Source organism: Egretta garzetta, unplaced genomic scaffold, assembly GCF_000687185.1.
Source record: "Egretta garzetta isolate BGI_Z169 unplaced genomic scaffold, ASM68718v1 scaffold307, whole genome shotgun sequence".
NCBI classification, from domain to species: Eukaryota; Metazoa; Chordata; class Aves; order Pelecaniformes; family Ardeidae; genus Egretta; species Egretta garzetta.
Genome location: NW_009260294.1, coordinates 80,270 through 89,119, shown reverse-complemented (window position 1 = coordinate 89,119; position 8,850 = coordinate 80,270).

The following is an 8,850-nucleotide window of genomic DNA, read 5'->3' as shown; positions in this document are numbered from 1 at the left end:
CAACCCCCACGCTCACAGCAGAGTCGGCGAGAGCAGGTTGCTCAGTCCAGTCAGGTTTTGAGTGTCTGCAAAGATGGAGACTCCCCAGCTCCTCTGGGAAACCTGTTCCTGCGCTTGACCACCCTCCCCGTAAAAAAGGTTTTAGTATGTTTAGATGGGATTTCTTGCATTTCAGTTTGTGCCCACTGAGAAAGGTCCAGCTCCATCTTCTTTACCCCCTTCTATCCAGTAGTTTTACACATTGGTAAGATCCCCCGGAGCCTTCTCCTGACACAACAGTTGGATCACTCTCAGCCTGTATGGCAGATACTCTGCTCCCTTCATCATCTTTGTGACCCTCACACGTTGTTTAGAATTTCTTCCAAATAGCTACGCGTGTGACCCATTGCAGCGGTTTCTTTGTCGATGAGCGGTCTCCAAATTCATTCACAAAGCGATTTATGAAAGTCTTGCTTTTGCATGTCCTTTTCCCACGTGGCACCAATCTTTGCACTCAGTGGAAAATCCTTTCCTCCCCTATTTATTTTGCAAGCAGAGTGCCTTCACTACCACAGAACTAGCAAGGTTCTGCCGTATGCCAGGGACCTGGACTCTCGGAGTCTGTGCGGGGTCTTTACTCCTTGCATATTGTGTAGAGCAGTACGTCTGATGGGAACAATAGGAAAGGAAGGGATAGGGGGTTTTCCTGATTTAACGTGGTGTTTTGGGAGAGGGGAAAAAATTCAGCAGCTTTCTATTTCCATGCAAAGAGTGGAAGAAAAAGAAGTGATGTTTTAGCTGTGCGGGAGAGCTGGCCAAGGGTTTGGTTTGGTTTTCCATGCAGACACATAGCGCAACTCCCCTGGAAATCCATGGGGTGCCTACACATTTAGCAAATTAAGCTCCCCTTCAGAACTGCTTGTCGCTGTTCTTACACCATGGCAAAAAAGGTGTGTGTTCCTGATGCTTCGTCTGTCTTGCTACAGTTTGAGTTCAGTTGTCAGGCTCGCAGATACTATGGTCAAGTCTCTCATACTGAGAGATTAGTAAACTAGGTTATTGAAAATGGTTCTGGGTTCACATGTATCTTGAGTCTAAAAGGTGTGAATTTAAACTTTTTAAAAAAGTAATAGCTGCCAATGCAGTAAAATATATTTTATAAGACTATGATCCCTATATGTCCCTTACGGGATAAAATTTTATTGTTTTTAAGCTATGGTTTAAAGTTTTTATATGAGGGCTTCAGTCGCTTCTTGGTTGCTGGCTTTCCCCTCCAGCCCCAGGATGTAAGAGCACTGAGACTATTGCCGGTCTCTCTCTGAGACAAACCATGAAGCATTTTATATGCAAATAGAACGGGAGCTTTGTGCACCCTGCAGGGATGGAGAAAATGCAGATGCAGGAGCACATGTTGCTCCTACATCCATCGCAACTTCCACACCATCAGAATATGGAAAATAGCTAATTTTCATTCAGATCGATTACGTTCGAGTTTTGCTTACAAGGCGAAACCCAGTTTTGGAGGGTTCTCATCTCCAGGTATGGACATAATAAATTCCATAGCATCTCGATGACAGATAAGAGGGTTCAAGGCTGGACGGTGCCTCAGCCCCATCAGAGGTCCCTAGTAAATAGAGTCGGTTCAAAGTGTTTAAGGAAATGTACCATAAAAAACAAATGTGAATTTTTTTAATGCAACAGTATGTACTGCTCTGGGTTTTTGTTAACTCGATGTGTGCTATCACAGTAATTCAGTGTCCCACAGGTCTCAACTACAAACATGACCAGCTCCTGGTGCTGCCAGCCTGTGTGGCAACTGTACCTACAGTCTTCCTGAGGGTTGCTGAAGTCCCCAGAGGAGTGATTTTGTTTAACCATTCGTTTAGCTGATGCATGCTTTTGATATTCTGACTTATATAGCCCTGGCTACACAAAGTTCTTGGACAGCTTCTTTGCCCTGTTCCTGCAGTGCCTTCACTCTAGGTGCTGCCCTATGGTGAAACCCCGAAGAGGGAAAAGAGTAAGCTGGAGGAAAAAAATGTGAATTAAATTATTGTTGGGCTTCTTTGTGCATTTTAGTAACAGTGAAACCCCCTTAACTGTGCCAGTCTCCAGTCACCAGCCGTATATCCAGTCATCATCTCATCCACAGTACAGCTTCTCTTGTTGATGCTGGCCACAGCTAGATTACTTGGCATGTTTATTGACTTAACAGAATTGTTTTTTGGTTTTGGTTTTGTTTTTTAATGTATACGATGTTTAAATACACTTCACATTTTATATAATACTATCTGGCTATTAGTATTTTTCAGGAACCATAGTTCTTGGTGGCTATATATATTTTTGTGACTTTTTTTGTAAACTAAGTGCCGTTTCAACGTTACAATCATTTTTAGAGTTATTGTAATCAATGTGAATATCATGTTTTTTCAAATCTGTTCTGAGCCTGTAGTGTTTGCTTTGTGATCATATGTGTAATGTATATATTCTGTATAGTTACATTGTATTGAAATACTAGCTTGTTTGATATAAGAAAAGTATGTATTGGGTACCTTTTTGCTAGCCTGGTTGTTTAATCTTTAAAAAAAAATGTTCTAAAATACAAAAAAAAAATAATCTCCAAACTGGTCCCATTAGAGGTCAAAATTAAGGGGGGAGAAAAACTAGTTTTGAGTGTCTTTGGATAGAAACATGAAGCTAAGATTTTTCATTAAAATATTAATGTTTTATGGAGTATATCTTTGCTTTGTGTCGTTATTTACTGGAGTTTGTCTTGGAGTACAAAAAGACTGGCTTCGACCTTGTGTAAGAAGGTGCAGCTCTTGCTGGAGCTACATTCTCTTATAACTTTTGCTTATGATTAGTCTCAAAATAGTTGAGTACGAGGAGAACTCATTGTTGCTGAAGCTGTCATTGGGAGGAAGGTAGTTTAAAACAAAATAAGCGTTAATAAATGATTGGAGAAGTTACATGAGTAAAGAGTATTAAGAATAAACACATTTCTGTTTAATTTTCCATTGTATATTACATTTCCTTTTGTTAATGTTCTCTTTTAGGCTGTATTCTGCAAAAGTGCTGGGGCCAGCTTTTGAACGGGGTTTTATTGATGGAAAGCCAGCCAAAACCGAGCCTAATCAAATTAGTCAAAGCAGAAGATGTTTAAAAAGGACAGTAGACAGAGTCACCGTGATCGCAGCTGTGAGCTTCAAAATAGTCACGAAACAGCCTAGAGTCATGGGACTTAAAATACACCTCTGCCGTTTCTGGCAACCCTTGCAATTAAATGAATTTGCCTCCTAGAGACCCACCTGTCCGACCGAGCTGGAATGCTGGCTGGATCGACACGTAGCTAGGGCACAGGTAGGAAAATGGAAGCTTTGTAACTGCTTGGCTGAAATGATTATAACTCTGCCCAGTGCCTGTATGAGCAACAGGCGGGCTGGGATGATCAATCAATCCCCTAGCAGTGAAATTGTGGGCGGCACCTGACACGGGAGGGAAAACGAAAATGGAGAAGCATTCCATGGTGCAGGGTAAGCAGCCACAATGAACCTCGGAAGGTCGGGGGGAGGTGGAGAATTTCTAAATTCTGAGTTCTCGTTTTCTTGCGGGCCTTGCGTAGGGACAGGAGTATTTCATCAAAAGTGTAATTGGCAGAGGGAACGTATCTGGTGAAGGCTTTGGAGAGCATGAAGATATAAAGGCTTTGACTCTTGGTCTCCTGTAAAGGCTTTGACTCTGTTGGTCTCCTGCAAAAGCGAGAATTTTGCTTCTGTGGAGACAGACCGACCCAGTTAGGAGTATGCGGTGATGCTTGGCAGACCATAACAAATCTAAAGCCTGTATGACTGTATATGACCATACGCTATCATAAAGCGAAGGCAAGGCTGCTAAAACGCATACCTTCGACGGTTCAGACTTGCGACTCGAGCGGATTTTTCCAAAGCACAGCCGTATGCTTAAGTTTAGCATAAAACATCTTTTAGACGTCCTTAACAAAGCAATTGAAGTTTTTCTGTCGCCTCCTTCTTAGCGCTTAAGCGTTTTATTCCTGACAGTAATGAGGTACTGTTTCTTTTGCACAGAGGAGAGTGGCTGAGATGAGATTGAACTTGTAGCTACCGAGAAAGTCATAGAGCAGGGAACAGAGTTCTCCCAGGGCTTACTGCACCATTCCTCCGTATGTGATATCCCGGTGAAAACGAAGCTGCTAAGAGAAACCCAGCTTGGATTATGTGTAAGGTGCTTTTCTCAAGCTGCTTTGTGCACGCTGCGTCTCCAGAGCACCGAGCAGAACCCTCTCGTCCCCCTTCTTAGAGCTGAGAACGCTGTGAGGCCGTGAGCGAGCAGAGCAGGGGTAAGTGTGTATGTTAAGAGCCTCGGTTACGGCTCAGAGACGTGCGGCTCTCAGTCATTCCCGTTTTTGGGATCTGTTAACGCTTTGCCAGAGGAGACATGCCCTCCTGAATAGCATTTTTACACTCACTGATAGTAGCCCCGATTTTCTGAGTTGCCTTTTGCAAATCCTTTAGAAATCGGCCACAGACACCCAGAGTGAAAACCGTGTGTCCAAAAACCACTCTAAAGGCTCGAGTTAATTGATTCGATCATGAGTTGCCGTTGTCTCAGTCACAAAGTCTCCCGGTGAAGATTAAGGAGCAACTCATGGGGCATCTATTTGTATATCTCAGGCGAACCTTTCCCTCTGCTTGTTGAAATCTGAACTCTTCCATGCAAATTTTGAAGTTAATGACCTCAAGAGGTCATTAGAGAGAGGCGCTTTGCTCGACTGCACATTAATTTGTATCACTGACTCGTAGACACTTCCCCCCCCCCCCCCCATTTTGAAGCCAACCGATTGGATTTATGTGGGAGGATCTTTGAGAATACATCCGCTGCATCTGGCTAAGCTGTATTCCCAGTCTTCCATATGCCTGCATAACTCTAGATGCTCGGGCCCTGCCTTTTGTAATACTCCCATCATTTAGAAGATAACCGTTTTTTCTCACAAAGTACTGCTTGTTCCCCGGTACACGCACGCACACACAATCTGTATGTGCTCATTCAGAAGGAATTTTGAACGATGACCATACAAAAACATCGATTGACCAACTCTTTCCTCGCTGCTTCCCTACAGAAACAGCTGCTATTGCTGTCTTTTTCTTGGTTAATCCTCATTGGATGAAACCGTTTGCAAGCTTAAACCTCCAGCCAGATCCTTGCTTCGCTCTTCTGTTAGCCCTTACAAACTTTGCTCAAGTTTAGAGTGAAAAGGAGATGTGTGGATTCCTGCGATCCCATGCTCATCTCTAAACGAGCTTCTCCACAGGGAGGCAGGACTTACGGGGAAGACACTAATTGTAAGGAAGCAGATATGTTTTGTCGTCTTGAGAGGAGGGTTTTTTGGAGGGGGGGAGTGTTGATGGTGCTTCAGGATATTTTTCTCTGTAGTTTTTTTCTCTGCGTAGACTCCGACATTTTCCAGACTACCTCTAAGAAAAAAACAATGTCAGCTACAAACGGATTGCTGTTAAGTGTGAAGGAACATGGAGTAAGTATGGGCTGTCTTCATTTACACCAAAGCAAAGTACAGTCCTTAATTATTTCTTGGCTTAAAGTATTCATGTCTGCAGTGCAGTACAGCTTTCAAACTACCTGGGGCCCAAGATAGCTGCGAGTGTGCCCTGGCATTCGTGCTTGTAGAAACACAGAACACTAATGGTAAAATGGATCATCTGAATTCTTTGGAGGCAGGGGAGAAGCCACCCAGGTGTCAAAGGGGAAGAACCAGAAGTTGTTGGGAGAGGAGCAGGAAAACCATGATGTGTCTGCGGGCTGGTGGAGGAGGTGACCCTCAATTCTAGGATCGGTTTTGGGTGTGTAAGTGAAGAAGACGTTTTGACACACACACACAAGGAGAAATGATCCCTCAGGGTTTGATACTACATCACCGGAGGCTGACAGCCTGCTGGCTTCAGAAGAGCGAGGTAAATCACAATCCCAGTCCACTTAAGCATTTCAATAGTCAGCCTTTCCAGAAATGTGTTTAAATTGCTCCTTAAGAGCTTACCCGTTTTGTGAACTTTACTTTTGCCAGTTACTTCTCTGACTCAGCACAGCGTATTTTATAGCCTGTGTATTAATGGGGTGCACAGAACTCTTTTTGCAGAGCTTATGTGCATAAACAGACCCTTGCACTGTGTAAAACAAAACTGGAGCGAAAAGACACCAAAGCACAGGACTAATAGGCAACAGAGCTCAGAAAACCAAAACATCTCTCCAGGGTAGGACTTCATCTTCCCACAATTTAAACGAGAAAAATAACAAAAATCCTAACAAAACCTTTTATATAACTTCAGCGTCGCAGTGATCAGTTGCAGGGTTGACGTGAGAGCAATTATAAACAACAGTTATGCAACTGTCTCCTTGATTGAATTGAAATTAATACAGAGCAAGAAAGAGCCAAACAGAAAGAAATGGCTTTGGGTTGACTTGTTATGGTTTAAATAAATAAAAAAATGCTCGGGTCAGCCTCTTTTTTAAAAGTGAGCGCAAGCCCGGAGTGAAAAATCTCCCTGAAGAAGAGAAAAAGCGAATTGCTCTTAAAAATTGTATTTGTGTTAGAGGCAGAATATTGTTTATCTTAGGCTTTTTTTTTTTTTTAAATCTGAGGGAGGTAATTCAATATTTTCATTTTGCTCAAGTTCCTTTTATTTTAAAACGCCTTTTTTTAAAAACCTGTTTAACACATTGTATCGTTGGGTACTGTGATTCCAGCATCACCGATTGATGCCACCCGAGGAGGAGGCCCATGTACGTGTGTGTCCGTACACGTTATTGCCTCTGCTCGCCCTCCGGCAGGCGTTGGGATGGTTTTGAGTGGAAATGAAGGCAGCACGGCCGCTGCGGGTTGCACGGGCAGCATCTGGTATCTCGGAGAGGAAAGCTTCCTTAGAGCGAATACCGTTTGGTAGCGCTTGCATTGTACGTATGGAAAAAAAAAAATGGAATGTATGGAAAACTCTGGGAAATTCTTAGCTGGTTGTACTGGCAAAGCCTGAGTCCTGCCCGTATCGTACAGGAGTTGTGCCCAACTCATTTTCTGTGATCTGCCTGGCTGAGGCAGGATGTAATTACTGTTCAGTACCATTTTGTGGTTTCAGTGGACGTGAGCTAATTAATTTGTCATCGTGAGGTTGATGTATAAAACAGCACCAGGGTGGATCTCTTATCGAAGAAATCCTGTGGCTTTTCTGTTTCTCCAGGATTCCTCCTCTTGATACAGGGAGTAACGCATCCAGAAAGAGATGGGGGACAGGAATGAAACCTGTTGTTTCTTTGCCCCTCCTCACCTTTTCCGCCCTGAGGTGGAGGAACCTCGAGCTTGTTGCTTCCGCTGGTAGAGGAGGAAGGAGATTTTGGAGGCTGCTACACGAGATGGATTTGTTACACATCCCACTGACGCGTGTGAGTCACCCAGGGAATTCAGCACCCTGCGTGCAACAAGTTCAGTGAGCAAAGTGCCAAGGAGAACCTGCAGAATACGGCCCACTCACTATTCGTACGTGCCTGCTCGGCCGCAATGAGCCTTTGTGCTGGATTCCCTGCCAGGTTTGCCACGAGTAGACATCGGGCAGGCAGCTTCATCCCTGGTAGCCTTCTTATTGAGGCAAAAGAGCTGATCTCAAAGCTCCTGAGTTTCCAAAAGCCACTTGTTTATGCTTATCTTTCCCAGGCCGGTAATTCAATGTTGCGTATTACCCTTGGCGTGCTGTGAGGTGGCATGAGGAGTGTGGTTTATGTAGCTACCTCGTTGTCCTTGTTTGCCTTTCCTGCTTTCTTCCTTCCGTCTGTTGCTGTGGATTCTAAGGGAGCAAGGAAAAAGTGAAAGCGTGCATGGCCTTTGACATCTCTCCAAGCCAGAAATAAAGCACTGGGAGGTTAAATTTTATGTGTTGCTTAGCTTTGCCCTCTGGAGACATGAAAAGAATTATAGGAGCTTGATCTATAGCGTGGCTAGGCAGCTGTGATGGGTGCTTTATTAAAGTCTATAGCAATCAAGCTAACACAAACCAGAACCTTCCACTGTAGCTTTATGTAACCCTTTAAAAAGTGATGGATGTTTTGCAGGAGGAGTGGGGGGGAAATCAGTAGATTAGGTCAAACTGCACAACATGATCACCAGAACAATTAATAGCGCTTAATGTGAAATAGCAAGCTCTTGGCTCCTCAGATATTATATGGTTTATACTCCAGGACAGATTGCCTTTAAAGTATGGCTCTCATCAAAAGAGTGGCTGGGGAGCCCTTGGTGCAATAAAGCTGTTCCATGGAGATGATCCTTTTCACTGTCTGTGATGTCTTAAGTAGTTTTTCGCTACTGGTTTTGCCCCTCTTTGTCTCAGCGCTATAGGAGCAATGCAGCTTTGGGGGAGGGAACTGAATTCCTTTCTTTCAAGAACTGGCAGCTCAAGTGTTAGCTGGGCTCTGGTGGCAGCGGTGCCTTTTCCCCATCAGTTGCCATTTGTGCAAATTCCCTGAATCGGCTGCAGAACTGTAAACTGGGCACGATCTGGTTTTGTCTTTATTGCGAGCGATGATGCCAGAAAGCCTGCAGCTTGAATTCCCGTCTCAAAGTGGGTTTGCAGGCCCCGTGCTCTCAAAAAGCCTTTCTTTTGTTTGCTGTCCAACACAGAGCCTCTGACCTGGGTGTTGGGAGAGACAAAGGACCTAACAGCACAGAATGCAACTTGCTGGACATCCCAGGGCACAGTTTCCTCTCCTTCAGCACCTCGGCTGCTTGGATGCCTTAATTAACCAGGGACATTCCATTTTCTAGGTACCTGCTAGTAGCCCAGGCAGCTACTTCTC